This window comes from Calliopsis andreniformis, chromosome 3 (assembly GCF_051401765.1).
Source record: "Calliopsis andreniformis isolate RMS-2024a chromosome 3, iyCalAndr_principal, whole genome shotgun sequence".
NCBI lineage: Eukaryota > Metazoa > Arthropoda > Insecta > Hymenoptera > Andrenidae > Calliopsis > Calliopsis andreniformis.
Window position 1 is genome coordinate 20,589,087 of NC_135064.1, and position 20,706 is coordinate 20,609,792.

At 35.2% G+C, this 20,706-nt stretch overlaps 1 protein-coding gene across 2 annotated transcripts in view; it reads left to right on the plus strand.

The window, feature by feature from the left end:
• Sona (sol narae metalloprotease) overlaps nt 1–20,706 on the plus strand; it is a 43,780-nt gene that overhangs the window by 5,722 nt on the left and 17,352 nt on the right. The gene's annotated exons all lie outside the window — the stretch shown is intronic.

Here is a 20,706-nt window from a genome sequence, read left to right on the forward strand (position 1 = left end):
ATGGCTTCCGTAGTGAAATCTCTGGCTGAGAATCGATGACTCGAATTCTACCATTCGTAGGTCGATAAGCTGCGGCATAATATACATATGTAATGAATTAATGGGTAGCGCGGGACTGATATGAAACATCAAAACCTATTAAGGAAATGTGATAATGTATAAGCTTGTAGCGGAGAACTAAATCGATTATAGTTTTTCTTTTAACTACAGAATATGTATATTCAAATATTGAGTTCTTCAAATATTTGGGTCTCTCAAATATTGGATACCTCAAATATTGTGTTCCTCAAATATTGTGTTCCTCAAATATTGGATCCCTCAAGTATTGGACCCCTCAAGTATTGGACCCCTCAAGTATTGGACCCCTCAAGTATTGGACCCCTCAAGTATTGAACCCCTCAAGTATTGGGCCCCTCAAGTATTGGGCCCCTCAAGTATGGGTTCTTAAAATATTCAGTCTTCAAACATACAGTTACTTATTTTTCTTCAAAATTTATATTTCTATAGTATTCATACATACATATATGTATAATGCTGTATAATATTTGACTGATCGTACATCAAGAAACTTCGAACTTTAATTTGAACTAAAAACTGCTATTGGCATGGGAAAAAAATTGAACTGCAAACTCATATGTTTTTTAACTCTAAACAGTCTTCTTTTTTAAGTACACGTGTAATATAAAAAACGTTTTAACCGTTCCTCATTTGTTTCCAAAATACCCAAAACTACTATGCAGAAACAATCTGTTCATTATGTATCTATATAAAAAAAATTGAAAAAAAAAAAGAACAGGGAAAAACAATAAAGCGCCATTAATTCTCAGCTACCGATAGGATGCATAATAAATGAGTACATTTAAAATGAATCACAGCTAACGAGGATATAAACAATATTACTTAATACTGAAATATTCATGTCGAAGTCGTGTATTATAACCGACAACAAATTAATTTTTTCACAATCTCCGCTAGTTGCCCGAGCCTGGATCGTTAATTCGGAAATCGTGTTGCTTAAATTAAGATACAACATTAGTCCGACGAACCAAATTATGCATACTTCGCTCGCAATCTCATTTCCTAGAAAAAACGTTATCTCCTTTTTTTTCTCTATTTTTTCCCCCTATATAAACCTAGCGAATCGTGCCTTCAACCGAATCAAAAAATTACACGAAATCACAATCGTGTCGTTTGTTTTTACTCGGTTGACGCAACTGGCTGACGAGTTACAGCTATCTTCCAACTAATGGCGAACACTCAGTTCAGACCGTGTCCACGTTCAGGAACAAGAAGACACGCGCAGATTGCCAAGCGCGATGTAACGGTTCTTCATGTGCCGCGAGAAAAAAAATACAGTAAACCGACAGTTTACGTGAGTTACAGGTCTCGCCGCTGTTCGATCGACGGACGAACGAAAAAAAAGGTTTACTTTCAATCGTATAGCATTGAGCTCTCCCGTCAGTGCTGTCACGTGGAGGTACACGTGAACGTAGGTGGTTGCGAGCGTTAGATGAGATGAAACATGTTGCGAGAGGCTCGAAACTGTACAGGGTGTTCCTCGAATCGTGGTGTAACCGAAAAAACAGGTGACTCCTGATTTTGACGTCAAAATAAGTCGAAAATATAGAATAGAATTAGAATAAAATGTGGAATAAAATTTCATATTGGACGCGGTGTTCGAGAAAATCAAATTTAAAACTTTGATAAATACAGGGTGAGTCATTCAACATATAAATATCAGAAAATTAATTATTACATTGTTCATCTCCCTTGATATTAAACAACTTTTGTTCGAAATACTTTTTTGTATAATAAGTAGTTTATAAGTGAATTCAGGAGACCCTGTTAAATGACTCGCTCTGTATACGTATGTACCTGTATTTAAAAACTATCTTCTTTGTTGATAGAACCTGATTAATCACCATTTTTTTTTGTTTGTATTTATAAAAAACTTCAATCAGGATTTGATATCATTTTTAAGAGTAATAAACAGTAAGCTTGAATAATATTAGATTTACTGCAACTTTCTCAATTAGAATTGCATTCTCTATCGGCCACCAAGATAATGCCCTTACGTTTGAGTACATCCTGTAGAGAGGGATACGTTTCTGAGGCCAGTTCATGCGCACTGGTAGCTCACGTTTGCCTTGTAAAAGATACAAGTGAGAGTGCATGAGAGCAAAGCTCAGTCGCTCCAAATAATTTCAAGTTATTGTAGCTATAAATATTATTTAGTTCGTGACACATGGATACTGTATAGTATACTGTATAGTAATAATTAATTGCTAGTTTATAACACGTACTCCACATATTGAACTTGATTCCACTAACACCTTGCCAGTCAGAGGTAATGATCTCTGCGCTATGCAATTGAGAAATTTGCAATCGAAAACCTCTGCCAAAGACGCGCAGTCTGGAGGAACGATCTCTCCTAAAAATGTCGCAAGATTCCCCCCACGCGATTTGTAGTTTCTTGCGTAACAGTCAAAGGAACACCACCCGTTGCAACTATAGCGTCGATCGACGGTGCAAAATTTCTTCAAGAAAGTCGGTGAATCGTGTAATTAGCAGCCGTCGATTTTTACGTAAATCCAATCCCATTAACAGATCGTTTACATCGTGACTGGGTAACCAGCCGTTGATTAGTGGAACGTCCATCAAGTTGCCAATGCACACTTCGCGACTCGTTTACGCAATCGTTCTGTCTCTTTGACCAGGCTTTTCGTCAGCTACCGATAAACTTCTAATGAGATCGCTTCGATAGGCACGGCTAGGATAGCTAACCTGGATAGGTCATGCTCAACTCTTTTGCTGTCGTAAGAAATAGAGTGTTGTTTGTTACTGGTGCATGGCTGAGAAAGTGATTCTTGGGAATAAGCTTGAAGAATTTATAGTTTTAGAATTTAGAAATTTTTTAATTTGCAGATACTTAAGTTTTCAAGTATTCTACTGTTTGCATTGTCAAATCTTGAAGTTTTCAGAATTTCACATTTTTGAAATTTCAAATTTTCAAACTTTCAAATTTTTGAAATTTTGAAATTTTCAAACATTCAAATTTTCAAATATTCAAATTTTCAAATTTTTAAACCTTGAATTTTTTAAGCTTTCAACTTTTAAGCATTACAAACGTTAAATATTTGAATATATAAATTTTAACATTTTAAAATATTCAAATCTCCAAATCTTTCAATGTCGTTTTACACATTTACTTCGGTCTCTAAATTGGACTAAACTTCACTCTACAAATTACGCGAAAGAGAAAGAGAGCATAAAAAAATCAGTAAAAAACTAAATTACTTCACCCAGTTTCCAAATCTAGCCTCGCAGCATACTTTCGATTTACTTTTTACTGAAGAATCACCTTCCCGCCCGATACAATGTACAGCACTTCAACTGACGTCCGTCGTCATCGACGCGCGAGATCCTAAGTCATTCAAATCTCCAGAACAAACCAGAAAAACGACTCCTATTCCCAATAAAAAACTGTTTTTTCCTCCTTTCTCTTACCAAATTAAATATTCATTGGAAACATTCACTCGAATTTACTTATATAAGTATTACTAGAATCCTTCATAAGGCCATCTGATGGTAGAAACAGGTGATATTCTGATGATAGTCTAATAATGGAAAGGGTTTTTCGAGGACGAACCATCGAAGTGAGGAAAGCGATCACGCTCAACTATTACCATCGATTAATCGCCACCGACCAAATTTCAAACATATAACTAACAGGTTCAATACGATAATTATATCTAAGAAATAGTTCATAATAGATAACTTATAAATAAAATTATTATTTCATAGATATAATTACTACATGAACTCATTGACACTATCAGGCATAGCGTCAAGTATCTATTTATTTACCCCGAGTGAAACTAGGGCATGGCAAGACGTCGATAAAAATAGAATAAAATAAAAAACAAAACACCTTTTTATATATATTACAATATATAGAAGGATTCTAAAGAGTAAGAAACATCTACTTTTTGTACCAAAATTTGCAATTTTATTAAACTCTTAAAAAGTGAAACCTATTACATATTTCTATTTTCGAAGTTTGGTCGATGACAGTCGATCGATGACGATGGTCGAGCGTGGCCGCTCCTTGACGCGGTGACAATAGACTAAAGTCATCCGTGAGTGGTGTATAAAAACACAAGGGAAACGAACGGTAGTAAGTTTGAGACAGTGGCGAAGCGACGACGATGACGATGGGTGATGACAGGGCAACGTCGAGGACGTAGTGGACGGAGTACAGAACGTCGCGCGCTGTTCACCGACTCTGCCTATGTACAGCGTGGCGCGTGATACGGTGAAAGCTGATATTTTGTAACACTCCTGCCATTCCGTTCCGTTCCATTCCATTCTATGGTATTGCCCGCTGCAGCCATTCGCTCGCTCGCTCGCTCGCTCGCCTCTCGAGCGGCGGTCGCTCGTCTCTTGTAATCGAATGCGAGAGCCCAGTGCCGGCAGCACAATGGCAGGCGCACCCAGAATACATTTTTCTCTGTTCTCGAGTTTACGTTCTACGAGATTCTCGTTTCTCGGTATGGGTTGATATTCTTGCTACAGCTCGCTCCTGCAGCCAATTGGAATGGCGCTGCGTGATACCAGTGGCTTCTGGGGTGGTGTCTCGCTCCTGATGGCTTGTGAGACTTTGGGACACCATCGCATAAGTTACTGGTTTATCCTTGATTACTGGCTATGACTTATTAAGGAAGTTTCTTTGGAAAATGAGTGATATTTTCCTTTTTTTTTTTTCCAGAAAAATTAGAACTTGGTTGGATGCTCATTTTTTTGTGTTGGATTTTGTAGTCTGTTTGTTATTTTATGTTATATACTTTAGAGTGACAGTAATTGAGTTGGTTTTAGTGATTGGGTCTTTTACCCTGGGTTGAAAATGTAGTTGTTTGATAGTGTATAACATGTAGCTGGTCCTACACGTCTGTTCTATGCGTATGGGTCTGTCAATTTGATAATCCTTAACTGATATGATGAGGTTTGTCTTTATGCTATGCTAACTCTAGCTTTTACATTTAGTATGAGTAATATTCGTGGGTAATTTGCAGTATATGAATTTCATTCTTATATGTATTGATAATTCAATTAGTAACTTTTGCACGATTCTTTCTTTTTTTTATTTCGGTTAGTCTTTTGAAAAGTTTTCATTTCATTGAGGATATTGACATACGCGACTAATGAGCTCATTTGATTCTGACCACGCAACTGCATACAAGTGCATCGCTGATCTAAAGGCATGTAGAATTGACACTAGACGTTTTCACTAACATGTATCTGTAGGTGCGTGGCTAGAATCAAATGAGACCACTGTGTTTTCCTCTTTTTGTAACGTAAAAATGAATGACTAAAGTGTACTTGTACATAAAGTGAATATTTACTATTATTTATGTACTATTTTCTAACATAAAAAGGGATACTTTTTGTAGCTTTTGCTGACACATGTTTTATTAGTTATAATTGCTGTATTACATAGTTATTATATTATTACCTGTAATTAGTTATTTGCTATCTATAAATTGATACAGTCAATGTTTTTTCTTCTGTAACTAATATTAGGTTGAACTTGAACATATTTAAATTTTTGCTCTTAAAATGACGTCAGTTTGAGTGAACAGAAGCTTTAGAGGAAGACTGTATCCAGTAACAGTCGATCGTATATATTAATTTGTCTAAAAATAGAAAGATGCTTCCACCAATGTTCGTGGTCACATTTCCTGTCTCTCAAGTATATCAACCAACTTCTTTAAATACAGTATAATTAACATTTTTCGCGTAACTTCTCGAGAGGTTAAATAATAACTTTTAGAAATTCTTTAAACGAGGATGCTGATTTGTATTTGAGCTACTCCTGACACAGGGAATGTTTTCGAAAAGTCACCGTCAAGCTTAATTTACATCAATCAACTATGCACGCTCCGTTCAAATATTACTCGATGACTTTTTAACATTGATCAGACAGTGATCCTATCGCTGATGTAATTTACGTCTCAAAGTGCAACTATTTCTGAGCTGACGATTACAAACAGCGACAAGGTAATTCCTGTTTCCTAGAATTGTTTTAAATACGAACATTAACTACTCAAGAAGTATTTTTGCGAATTTCTTCTCATTAAGTATACCAGTTTTTATTTAGAAAAAAGTTTCATCACGAATATTCTAGAATTAATATAAAAACAGTTATACCTTGCTTGAAGCGTGAAAAAGTTTGTATACTGTCCCTGGATAAGAGTTGACCAGGATAGACTATTCATAAACCCTTATCCAGGGTAAGTATACAAACTCACAGTACAAGCGAAATATAAAGAAACGTTTGTAAATGTTTGTAATACTCGGAATACTCAATATAATGTTGAATATGATACTGTCCTGGATAAGTGACCTCGACCGATTCCCCCTTGTGAACCCTTAACCAGGGCAGTACTATATTTAGCAAGACACTACTTTGCAGAGGTCCTTTTATATTTCGTTTATAGCATAAGGTTATACATATCAACCCCAGATAAAGGACCATGAGTACTCCCCATTTACAAGCTTTTATCTAGGGAAATACCACATTTAGCGAGCCCCTACTTTACAAAGACTCCTCCACCAAGTATTACAAAAGTACTGTATAACATCACGTAAGAAATTGATATAAAATAGTAATAAATTTAATGTAACTTTCTCCTGAAACGCTTAAAAACTCTCCATAGTATAATTTGGATATGAAAAGAGAAACGTGTGACGAGAAAGTGTTACGTTTTTGCGCTCTCAGATCTTCCTAAGTGTTACATATAATCTATGTGGAGTTTTCAATTAGTCATATCTTTTTTTCGTGCTGTCGATAGGAGACAATTGAACCGTCGAGATTCGAATACCAATCAATCGGGGTCTGTTCATCGGACGTCGCGTCGAGTGACGGTCAGTCGACTGTTACACGCGTTAAATATTCAGTGTCGGAAAATGTGCGTGACCTTGGCACGCACCTTTGAGACTGCAATCTCTTCGGTAAGAGACGTGTTCTGCACGCCGTCCGCGTGTATCGAATGGTTTTGTAGACCATTCTGCTGATGGCCTTTCGAGTCACCGACTGCGTTCACGTTCTCACAGGTGGCAGAAATTACCATGCAAGATTAATCACGTACAGCAAAAATTTCATCGCATAACTACGAACATTTATCTAGAAAATGAAGTCGTCGGAGCGTGCAGGACTCTTTCTTAATATTCATTGTTGTGCCGTGTAATGATTATTGTTGCTAGATAGGCTGCTGTCAATTCATCTTTCTTTTTCACTGAGTTTTATTTCTATAGTCGTTGCACAGTATTCAAGTATTAAGGTATTCAAATATTGATACACTCAAGTACCCAATCACTTAGGTATCTGAGCATCAAAGTATTCAAATTTTCAAATATTCAAATTTTCAAATTTTTAAATATTCAAATTTTCAAATTTTTAAATTTTCAAATTTTCAAAATTTCAAATATTCAATTTTCAAACTGTCAAATATTCAAAATTTTAAACTTTCAAGTATTCAAATTTTCAAATATTCAAATTTTTAAACATTCCAATATTCAAATTTTGAAGAGTTCTCGTATTTATTACAATTTTACCAACTATCTATTATTTTACTTCCTGAGTAAGAATAGAAGATAACAATAGAATACTTTCCTTCAGAAACCTTAATCACACACTATTTAATTTTACAAAACTGTTCCTACCGACTTTTTAAAAACGGAATTTCCAACTGAATGCCCAGTTTACTTACTAAAATTAGTATCGTTATCACCAGTACAATTTCATTTCTTTGATTTGTTTATTTCAGTCACACCGGTTACATAATCCTTCCCCATTGCATCGCCAGCAGCTCGATGCTCCAATTTCTTTCGTTAATTGCGATAGAAAACGGTATAACACGGGAACAGAGGAAAGTAGAGGGGGCGTGAATGTCTGTGGTTAGTATTATTACGTAAAGCATATTCCCCTCTTCAATTCGGCTTAATATGAAAATCGGCTGGCTCGATACGGTTACAAGTAATTTGCACAACGTTTCGAGTACTGCTGCTTCGACAAAACCTTGACGCGATCACGCTCGCGAGGGGCCGTGCACTTACTTAGGAGAGCGTATCCGGTGATCTCGGAGTGAAAGAGCCGATCGTTTAGCGGGAAAAATGGCCCCGTGTTTTAGTCAAGCGGAAATCGCTTTTGAAATTTAGACGAAGCGCTGGCGAACAGCCGCCGCTGAACCGAATCGACGGAGAACCGTGTTCCACGATGATATTGCTTAACAGGGGGTAGCAGTAAATAACTTCCGGCTGACTGTTACATATGCTAGACCTCGAACGCCTTTCTAACTATTATACATACATAATTGGAGAGCATTGTAATCTGGATACTAGTTTGTCGATTGTGAAGCATTGTTATTTCTATAACATGATCAATGCTCTAGTGACTATTTCAGGTGTCCTCAGAAATATGTATGTGAGATTATAACGAATAGAACCTAAAACTAAAGCCATTTTAGGTACTATTTCAATTCTCGTTTTAGGTTAATTTTCCTTGCATATCCTTCAGAAATTGAGTTTAAAAAACCTTATTATGTAATTTAACCTTAAAACACATATAGAATGAGCAATTTGTAGGTTATGTCCTCTAATAACCCCTGGTGTTAATACCTATAATAGCGAGTTCATAACAAGGTCGATTGTCAAAGGCAGCTCAAACGCTAAAAGTCGTTAGAAGCCTTATGTTAACTGGTTTGTCACTGGTCTGTCAAGAAACGATCTACGTCACGATCCTACTGATTCATCTTTCTCAAAAATTATATTTCACAGAAAAGATAAGAATCTAAAGATTTATAATTCGTGGAAGTGTATTGCGTAGTTTTCGAAACCAATATCATTATATCATATTTAATATCTTCCTCTCCTCTCTTTGTTGACAGCCATCAAATTCTTCTGTAGTCGTGAATAATATACCGATCTCGCTTCTTAATCCTGGAACGACAGACTGTTTTTTTCGACTATCAAATATGACGCTAGGGTTTTTCAGGATTGACGTGATTTTCACACATTTAAAAGATGCAAATGATTCTAGAAAAATTGACTGAAATACTTCCAAAAAAAGTTATTATTGTGTGCTCTGTACTTATAATTATTTTCCAAGCAGTAAATAAAAAAAATACATCAAAAAAGTTTCAGAAATTTACATTTGTGACTTGAAGATTTCAGAAAAGAATGCCACGTTTTGAAATAATAAATACCTAAGTATCACAAATTTTTGTATGCATATATCATACAGGAATATTTATTTATCAATATATAATCACTCTTTATTTACATTTTCTACATAGAAAATTTTTCTAGGGCCATAAAAAGCTTCAATATGCTATTCCAGTCTTAATTCTCATTAAGACCAATAGGTATTCGTCTAAGGTCTTCGACACGATTCGAATATATTCATTCTTTATCTTCCTTCACGTCACGTGAAATGTAAAACAACGGCCACCGAACATAGGGGCACTATAGTGGCAAGATGAAAGCGTTTTTACACTCCTTTAGTTCAGACCTGCTCGATTCACCGTAAATCCTGGGTTTACGCCGACTGGATACGGGTCAAGGTTGAAAATCGCTGCACAGAGGCGCCTTCTGACTGGTCGCCCGTCCTTTCTGGGCGTAATGTCAAATTCATTCAAAAGTCGAATGCATAAACTGACCAACAGGCACGTTCAGCATCTCGTTGTCTCCATGGGAGTCGTGGGTTTGCTTAGTTAATTCTAGAATGAGGTTTTGGTGGATTGAAATTCTGAGGTCATTCGATACCCCTCTTGCATTTCAATTATACCAAATTTAAATTGCGTGAGCCTGAGATGCGTGTGGGGAAAACCTAATATCTCTCTATTTATGATCAATGGAAATATAGAATGTTAGGTACATATCTACTTAAATAGTTGGCAATATTATAAGTATCTGTGTACAATTTTTGGAGGTTCGAAGATACAAATTGATACATATTTCTCTAAGTTTTGATATCTCTTTGAACTGAAAAAAATGGACTGGTTTCTTTTAGTGGATACAGAAAATTTTACTTCAGGATTACTGGTACCTAATGTTTGATGTTGAATAAAAAATAACTTTGATAGTCAATGGGAGCTGGGTTGTTGAATCACGTTGTTTTCCTACTCGAGTCACGGTCGAAGTGAAATTGGTGTTGAGAACAATATTACGAAATGTGCATAAGAGTTTACTTAAGAATCGGTCTAGTTCGATACAGGTCAAGGTTGAGACGTAATAAGAGACCCATGGTAGCGGTGGTTCGAGTCACAGTGAACACGAAATCAATCTTTTAAATTCGCAAGGAAAATCGTGAAAAATTTTTTAAAGATAGCGCTTACCTATAATTATATTTTTATAGGTACTGGTATTTATGCTTATTTTGTAATACAACTAGAACAAAGTAATTACAGATCAAAGTTGCCTTGGAATTTATTACAGATTATTTCATTCAAAGATCCCATTAGAAAAGAATTTAAATTACTGTCAGAGAGCGTCAGGAATAGATTGAAAAATTCGTTAAATGCATCAGTCGCATCTGCAGAGTGGATCTCGATAGTCATTGAATCAAACACTGTAAAGATGCTATCTGCAGCGTATCATTTTATGAAACAATATAATTGTCAGTTGAATTAGCTATGAGACGACTGTACACGTGGATATGGAATAATTATTAACACGAGCCAGTGAACTCGGCAATTATTGCCCACGCATCTGTCCCCCATTGTCGAGGTCTTTAACATTACACAAACCTCGCTTGCGGTGTCACAGCTGAAAACTTCGACTTTGAGGATGTCCTTACGCCGATAAATCCCGCATAAATGATTTTTGTGTCTCTGTATAATTATTACGTAACTAAAGTGCGTTTGTGAGTATAGAACTCTTTACGCAATCGAATTTTCTTTTTTCATATCCGATTATCTTCGAAAAGGTCACTTATCTGCTGCATACCTGATCGTCTATTCTTACGAAATCCTTTCACCTTGAAAGGGTACCACATGCAAATGAAAATGGCCTTAGAAATTTATATATTTGTGTAATTTGTTAGTAAATATAAAATAATAAAAAGCAATAATAGTAATAAAATTACATATGTATACAGTATAAAATTTACCAATATTCTTGCATATAGAAACGCAAATATTAAAGTTCCTTTAGTCCGCCACTGTAGCATATAAACGCAGTTTGTCGCGCGTTCCTGGAACGAGTGAGAACGATAAGAGCAAGCAGGCACGACCCAGTGTCTCTCAAGTATATTTCATAGTGGTTACAGTATCGGTCGTATCGCTGACGGGCGTGCATAGAATTCGGTGTAAATTTCTAGACCGCGTACACCGCAGTCCAGTCACTAGTTCTTGCGACAACAGACTTGCAACTTCCGCGGTTCGGTATCGCATTAATAAGTGTGCTATTTTTTGTCATGCCTCGAACGATATATCGTGGTCCTCTGTCTTATGCAATGGAAAACTTATTTCGAAGGACTGTGCGATTTATACGACTGCTAACGCAATTGGAGAAAGAAATACAGTGATTTCACTAGATAGTGTATGAGGGATTTAAATACAGATTTCTACTTTCTATGAGTTCAAGTATTGGATCCATTCCTTGCGTGGAATTTTAGACCCTAGACTGTTTAGAGTAATCAATAACAGGTGTCAGAAATTTTGAGAAGTGATTCCACGTGCCAAAATAAGACGAAAATGAAGAACACGTCTAAAATGCACGATAATTGTGTCTGACTTGGGAATTTACTCTACTTGCGCAGTGCATTGGCCAGGTCAGACGCAGCGGCGACAATGGTAATAGAATAAGACAGTAAAATAAGTCTACTCTCGATCAGACACATGTCGCGTCATTTCGCATTTTCGTCTTATTTTTACACATAGAACCATCCCTTAAAGTTTCTGACATCTATTGTTGAACAGTCTGTAACTACATTGACTGCCATTCATTTTTGTGGATCTCGGCTAATTTTCGTTTTGGGACACCGAAAATGATTGCCTTCTTTTTAATATCAGAAGATGAGTAAACAATTTTTGGTGCTCCAAAGAAAAGTTTAGGTCCCCTTTATCTTATCACTAACTCTCTTGCTAGACACTCATACTTAAATTTCGAGTTCACCTCCATACATCAGTCACCCAGTGGGTCAAGCATCGAAGTCACCAGTCTCTGAGTAACTTCCACGCAACAACGGGTCGTGCCTAACGGGGCAGCTCGCACAGTTCGACACTAACCTCACTTTCAATACGCGTTTGTGTCTCTATCCAGAATTTGATTGCTTTCCTTTATCGAGATACCTCCGTTCGTGAAACTGAATACTAGATTGCCTTGACTGGATCTTGAAACTCGATGGATTTTGCTCATCGGTCACGCAACGGTCGAAGCTTTACTTCTAATTTTAGGTTATAACTGTAGAACTGTTTTCTACGCAGATCCAATTGAATCATAAATTCAGGGGGAACCGAGGGGGATCGTATAGAAGATTTAGCAAAGGTGCCAGAAAAGTTTCCACTCATATTTTATCACAGCATAAGGAAACTCGAGTTTGGTAAAAGTTATTACACTGTTTCAATATGGAGGCCTCAGAGCCGGAGGGTATCGAGTCCACTTTTTTGAGGAATGACTTTTACATGGCCACCTATCAAATTTTTTAGTTTTTCTGATGTTAAAAATTATTATGTTCTAAGTTAGTATTGGTCGTTAGTATTTTCTGAGTCTAATACATTTTAAGTTCCTAAGTGCTTCTTGTAGTATTGAGTCCTCTAATACTGGACTTGATAGATAGGTACTAATATATAAAATACCTACTTAAGAATCAGTTTTAAGTCTAGTGTTTAGTTAAGGTAATTTATTTCACGAGATACTTCAAAGCTAAAAAATCCAGTTTTATGGATTTTATTAAGTCACACAAGAAATGATACAAAGCTAGAGCTAGATAGTATTAGGTAAGTGAAGACATGTTGACATTAAATCACTGAAATATTAAGTCCATTATCAGAGCTAGACAATATGAAGTCCAATTTATTTTATTCGTGTCTACTACAAAAAATCTATAATTTCCCTTTTGAACAATAAAATAATACATTTTTCGTCTCCATTTAAACTTCTACATATAAACAACATATATTTCCAGCGATACCAAAGTCACAATGTTTTTCTCTGCTCCAAACTTTGGAAAGTGTGACTTGATACACCTTGGCTGTAGGGTCCAGATGAAATATATTTTATTTAACTAAAATGGACATGAGTAGAATTTCCATAATCAGGCAGTTTCTCAGGTCTCCGCTAAAAATCGCCTTGCTCCGAGCAACAATCGAGACTGTCGTTGTTTATACCCGTCTGGCAAGTGTGTTGACATATGCAACCAGTATTTCATTACCACCACCAGGCCTTGATGTTTTACATATTTTTTTTTATATGGATCGTTTTCGGGCCGCGTAGCTGCACACTGTCACCGTTATTTTTAAACTGACGGGAAGGTGATTGCAGTCTAACTGGTATTATTTAGGAGCACGATATTTCACAATGGGTATTTTTCCACGAGATGCAGGTTGGTCAACCTACGCCAAACCACAAAAAACCAGAAAACAGAAGAAGATTAGTCATTCGTTGCAGGTGGCGTTTAACTGTTTACCCGCGATAGACACTGTGGAGCCTGCCTTCGAATTCGATAAATACATAAATACGGGTTTCCTCTCTATTTGTGATCGTCATAAATCCTACCTGTCAATGAGAGTTTGTAACTGTTTTGTCGAAACAGTCGAAGGACAGGTGTCATTGTAAAGATGACAGGACACATTTGTGAACATTGAAATCTCAATGAGTTTAATAACCCCGAGTATCGTTACGTTTTGTGAATGATCTGGTGATATTTTTTTATGAATATTAATCCTTTTTTTTTAAGTAAAGAATTATCCAATGATTTGGTGGAGATTCTAGGTACTATATAGAATGTGTATCTAGAGTAGACACATTTTAAGAGTCGACTACTTTAAAAAATAAGATTACAAAAAGGGTCTATTTTGTTATACGTACATAAGTGTAAAATCTAGGAATTTTTCTTGAATAAATTTTTTTAAATTAAACTTAAATAAATCTCCTTAAAAACGCGTCGTTTGAACAGCGCTAATTCAAATCAAATTTTTTTAAATGTTGTGTCGAAATTATTTAAAACCAGAAATGTAAGTATTTTAATTATTAGATTTATAAAAATTCTTTATTTAACGATGAATACAAAATACTGATTATAAGGTGCAATGAATGGTAATTTCTTTTGTTCCATGTAATGCACTTCACTTTATTTTTAGTCAAGGTTGTCTTCAAAAAGAGAAGTTCCACAATGTTCGATTGCCAATATGTTCGACTGCTTCTTAATGCAATATTCAATATTCATAAGAAAAAAGAGAAACACAATAATTAAACGTAGCTGCAAAGTATAATATATGTGGCTACGATCATTAAGGAATGTAGCGGGTGCCCCAATGTCAACCACCTCTTTTTGGAACGGAAAAGGCATTTTTTTTTACAGAATGCCTGATATCGAGGTCACAAGATATCCACTTGAACATTTTTAAGCTATGGGTGCACGTTACGAGGCATAAATACATATACAAAGAGACGATCGAAACCATGTAAGATTCACGGAATATTTTTTACCGTGTTCTCACATATTAATTACTTCCTTTTCCAGTAGAAACTCTTTTATGGACGAAAAAGATCATGTGACTTTTCACGTTATCGATGACATCATGTAGTAATAAAACCGAACGAAAATTGTCAGTTATTTATGATCGTTAATTATGTGTGCATTTAGCATACATAAAACATGAATCCCATTTCTGATCAAAAGTGAGACCGAAATATGAGATGTAGGTAGGCAATAATGTCTTAGTATCTATTTACAGTAGCTGATTAAATTATGATTATTTCAAATTACATATCGCTTAGATATTTGAAGTTTGAACAACAAATTTATACTTAAAATGAAATTATATTTTGTTAATTATAATTTGTACAATATTTTGCCAATCCTCCCTTCCTATCTAGAACTGAATTATCTTACTTGAAATTAGAAATTATTGAAATGTCTTAGAACTTTAATGTCGATACTATAACAAAAGGAAAGGGTATATTTGTACTAAATTTCCCCCCAAAAAAGAGGTATAATTTGACCTAAAAAATAAAATTTGTAATATTTTCATTCGATCACACTAATTTGATCTTTCACTTTAAGGGTGAATAAGTAGAACAGGTGCCAAATATATCATACATATGTAGCTCGCTTCTCTTCACACGCATTGAAGTCTCCGCCTTCAGTAGACGTTGTGCTGCTATTGATCTCCCTTCAAAAGTACATCTGCTTTATATTTCATACTATATGGGTACATATATGCCACACATAAATTTTCCAAGCAACTTTATTACAAAAATTACAAATATCTACCTTGTGATGCATTTCATAAAAAATATGCTTTCCAATATAAACTTACAGCGTTAATTAAACCAAGAAATTAAAAAAATATTAGGAACTCAATCTTCTTCTATTAAAAAGATAGCGTCAATACGTAATAGAAGACCGTGTTCATTAAAATTCCGAATATTTCAAAAAATTTCAAATTTATAACCTTGTACGTTTCAATTACGTTCGATAGTTAATATCGCCTAGAATATCTATCCACGCCTCTACGAAACTTCCCATAAATTGACGCTGGGCAACTCTCTGCCTGCCCACAGTCACGTATCGCCGAGGTAATGACAGCTACTTAAAGATTCCAATAAAAATGATTTCCTGACTCCTTGAGATATGGTCGTTGCCGGGGACGATCCAGAAAAATGCACCAAGGTAATGAAATTCCCATGATCGATAACACTGTGCACGTGTGCTGAATACGCGAGCACGCGCGCGCAGAAATCTTTGAATTTCGCGCGCCGTCCCTGAGACGAAGACCGAGAGAGGACATTTGGAGAAAATGCCCCTCGTCGTTGGCTGAATGTCACTCTCACGATCCTGAATAGAATGGGGAATTAATTTATTTCTCGATAGAGGCAGTTGCGTGATTATAATTACTAGTTTTTTTTTAGAAGCCACGGCCATTAAAGTCTCATAAATAATACTGAATACGTGGCATTAGTTCAATAATTGGTAGTGATTTTTTTGTTTCCGATTGAAACTGACTAAATATGGTAGACAGTTTTGCACATAAATAATTTTCGTTGAATGACAAGACCTTCTGCTTAAATGAGCGTTGCGACTTGATTGAGAAATCATTTTCGAACTATAAATTACAAATCTGAAGGTTTTTCCTTTGTCAGGGAGCTAATTTATTTTCGTTTCGATTTTTACGCACGGGATAAACGGATTAAGATACGCCTTGAAAATTATTGTGTTTAATTAAATACTGATTGATATTAAGTAGTATTAAGTAAAAATTGAATATTTGAGTAGTCTCGCTTCATACATTTATCGTTGTGTTTAAGAGGCTGTTTTTAACGAAGTTATTGCTACAGAAATGAGTGATAAGATCTAATTACGTCATTGCTCGTTCTTGGATCTCGTAAATTCGATTACTGTATTTTTGGGAGAAACTTGTTGTTAAGTGTCTGAAGGTTGTGTAACATTATAGAATAATTTTCTACTTAACACACCGAAGAAAAAAACAACAAAATAATAGAAGAATTACTCTATTTTTAATAAACGTATACAAATTTATATTTGAGATTTCCCACGTTACAAATAATTCCGGTTTATTGTCTCGTGAACAGACATAGGAAATAGTAATTTCACTGATAATAATCGGTTTAAATAACAGTTGAATAATTACCGGAAATATAGAGACATTTCACTGTTCCATGGAATAATCTCGAACAAATATATAAAAAGCTCGTTTAATCTGCAAAACGAATAGCTTGATCGCAAAGTACGCTGACATCAAGAAAAGTCAAGATTGTAGACGCGATCTCTCTCGGTCGATTCGTCTCAACCGGTCTTTTAACCGGAAGGAACGGTTTCCCATTACTTCCTCCTCTATGCGAGGAATCGGACTGTGAAGAAAGTGAACAAGCCTCGCGTAGTAGCAACGGGATTTACTTTGCTGGATTTTCTAACTCATTACCAACGATTAGCTTTGCAGTTTCGTTTTCAATAGAATAAATTTCATACTAATAGCTCTCACTAATGATACAGAATTAACAATTTTATGGTAGCAATTTTATATAGGATTTTATGCAGCGTTGTATATGAGATTGTATATTAGACTTCATATAGGATTTTATATAAATTTTACGATTTTATATAGAAAATAAGACTTCGTAAGATACTTATTCTTTAAAATTTCCATCAGCTATATTCCCAAAATCATAATTTTGTATTGTCCTCATAAGACAAATTTCGAATTTAACAATCCGCTGATTTATGAATCTTAATTTCAAAAATCATTTTTTAAGCTTCTCAGATTTACAAGGATTTCGAATATTTTAGAATTACAGTGGGATTAAGTAAATTGCACGAATAATAAATAGGAACGAATGAATGAAGTTTAAAGATCCATTCGGAAGTAATGACAAATTATCTAGATTTATTTTAAATGAAAACTTTCCCAGGCATTCCACAGGCGTCTCGAAAACATGTATGCTTTGCAAAAGCAAAAGGCGGCAAAATCTCGCACATTCACGCCGTCACGCTCTCCTATATAATTTTACCGTGGTATTTTTCTGTAAATTCTTAAACAGCTAACTAGACTCGACAAGGCCTTGAATATCGTTTTATAGTTTCGCTCGTCGTCAACGCAACCACTTTCCACTACTTCCTGCTATTCAAGCACGACGTTTAAACCGAAAAGAAAGCGAATCGGCGCTTTACACACGGTATAACGACCTCTATCTTTATTCGCCTGCTTTGGCAATAATAATCTGCCTGCAATATGCCTTCATGTACCAATATTTTGCGATAATGAGATATATTCATGACTTTGCTGGATTTTATAAAAAGAAACAGGGATGAAATGTATATGGGGCATGAAGAAAATGTAAATGAGTCTGTCTGAAAAATATTTTAATGTTGTAATCACAGAGAATGTGTTCATCATTCTTTGTAAACGTCTGTTTTGGTCTCATTTCCATTTTTCCGTGATGCAACGTGATGAACGACTGCATTGCCCTTTACTCCCCTTCGTCTGTGACTTTATGAAGATGCAAAAGTGGCTGCCGACATTTGCAGTGTGCAATAAGTCTTTAGATAATTATACTTAGACAAGAGGAGAAATATGCTACTTCCAAATGCTCGTAAGAGTAGTGAGTGAAGAATATTATCAAACTTGTAATAGTTCTTATACGATTACAAATAACAATAGCTTGCGTAATTATAAATGACAGTAATAAAAACAAATTGCAGCGTTAGTTACTAAACCAAGGCGTGCACTATACGATAAATATTAAAATGAATTAAAAACAATTTTATTTTTAAGTTGGGATTCCTATCAATGTGAGAGAGTTTTTAGTGAAAGTGAACAATTTTTCGCAAATTTTTAGAATGTTTAGAGAAAGTGTTTTAACACATTGATTGTTACACATATTAACATATTGTTAGAACTCGGTTCAAACCTTCACGTTCTTACTTGAATTCAGGCCTTTCTAAATGAACCATTATTAGACATTAATGAATGTTATTCAGATCTACAAGAACTAATACAAGTTATACCTGTTCAAGATCTTACCAGCAGAATAACCACTAGCAATGAACTTAAAATTATATAATGGTCACCACGATTACCTGGTTGGAGTTCAATTAAGAAATTGTAAAATTGTGAAATTGTGAAATTGTAAAGTTGTGAAATTACATGGTGTAAATTTCACTCTTTCCTGAGAATAATGACGACTTTATTTTTCTATCATTTCTCAAGTATTTTTCATCGTGCGGAATATTCAGTTCCATGAAAAAGCCTTGGCCCATGTGATACCCACATGTTCGATACGTGATCGTGAAACGGTAAAAGTGATCAAGGGCACGTATCGCAGAAAATGGGGCACCTGTGAGGATTTCGAGAATGAGGCCATTTCTGTTCATCTGAGGACAATTTTTTTCATTGTCGCTGGAAATTACCGCATTACTGTCGAAACGCTTTTATTTCGGTGACATGCAAATTAGGGGGTGTTCTTTGAGCAATCGCAGGAAATAACGAGTGTCCTCACCTTCACCTTATTTTATGAATCTTTGTCTTCAGAAGTTCCCATAAAGTAATAGAATTAAGTAATGAAGATATAGTGAATAGTAGATTAGAATAAAATTTTACTTGAAGAATATGATTGCACCGTGATTACATAAAGACATAAATATAGTAGTTGAAAGGTTGACATTAATTTTGCAATAAGTGATATGAAAATTATACACTAGTGTAATTAATAGATAAGAATATTCAAAGTTGAGACCTGAAAGATTACTGTGGTATCATTTTTATGATTACCATTGCCATTCTCATTATCTCTATGTCGCTTGAAATCCTTATAAGAATGGACTATAAAACCAGTTCATAAAATGACACCAAGAACCTCCATCAGGAAATCGAGTCAAACATTTCGAATCGAATCAATCGTTTCTCCAAATAAGTTTTTTTATGTATGTAAAAAAGAAAAATCTAAAAATGTCATAAAATCATTTTCTCTCCTCTATCGATAATGCAGTAATCTTGGACCTCAAACATTCAGGAAACTATAAATCTCTTTTTCTACCAATTTACTGTGGTTTCTATCTATTACCCATAAAAAACAATGCAATCTTTCTTCAGCCACGCCTCTTCAACTTAAAAAAATGAATTATTTTCACGTGATTTGACATTGGCAATCGTCACGAGACACGTTTCCACTTTTCCACGCTTGAGCGCCACGGGGCATTTGAATTTCGCGGCTAAATACTACGATGCCATGATCGAAAGTTCTCATTTTATCGCGCTAGGTAAACATTAAGTCAATGCAATTCAACTTTCCTTCCGGGATCGTCGTGCATCCTGGCAGCCTGTCCGTATAGAACGCTTCTTCTCGTCGCTTTGTCACCGTTGTGAACAGAGTCGCAAGCATGCGTGAACACCGTGCAGGTTAGCTTCCACATTTTTTTATTTCCCCTGTTGCTCATCGGGTGAGGCGAAAATTACGTAACAGGCATGAAATTTTTTGTTGTTACTTAATATTATAGTAACTACATGTACAACATTTTTCCTAAATTTCGAGTTTACTTCTAATGGTTGAATATTATTGACTATTTTATCTTTACTGGGAATTTTTATTTCTTTTACTTCTTAATATTTCTTATAACTTATGTAATTATTTCTTTTTCCTTTATTTGGTGATATAATATTGTACTAATAATGAGATTAACCTTTTTAACATTCTTTCATTGAAACCTTATCGTGTTTTTATGGGAAATTTATGCATATATGTAACCTACATGTTCTACAGAGCTCTTAAGTTTGTTGTTAGCCAATATGAGGTCCTATCTGGGTCTCTAAGTTAAAACGAAGTTCTGTCTGGGGCGAAGTTAGATTTTATCTAACTATCTAGATTAATATTAAATTTTTAACTTTGTAAATCAAATTTTTTACATGTAGAATTCTTATTGAGCTTAGTAGGCGTGTTCAGGCGTACATGCATGCGTTAAATATTCCA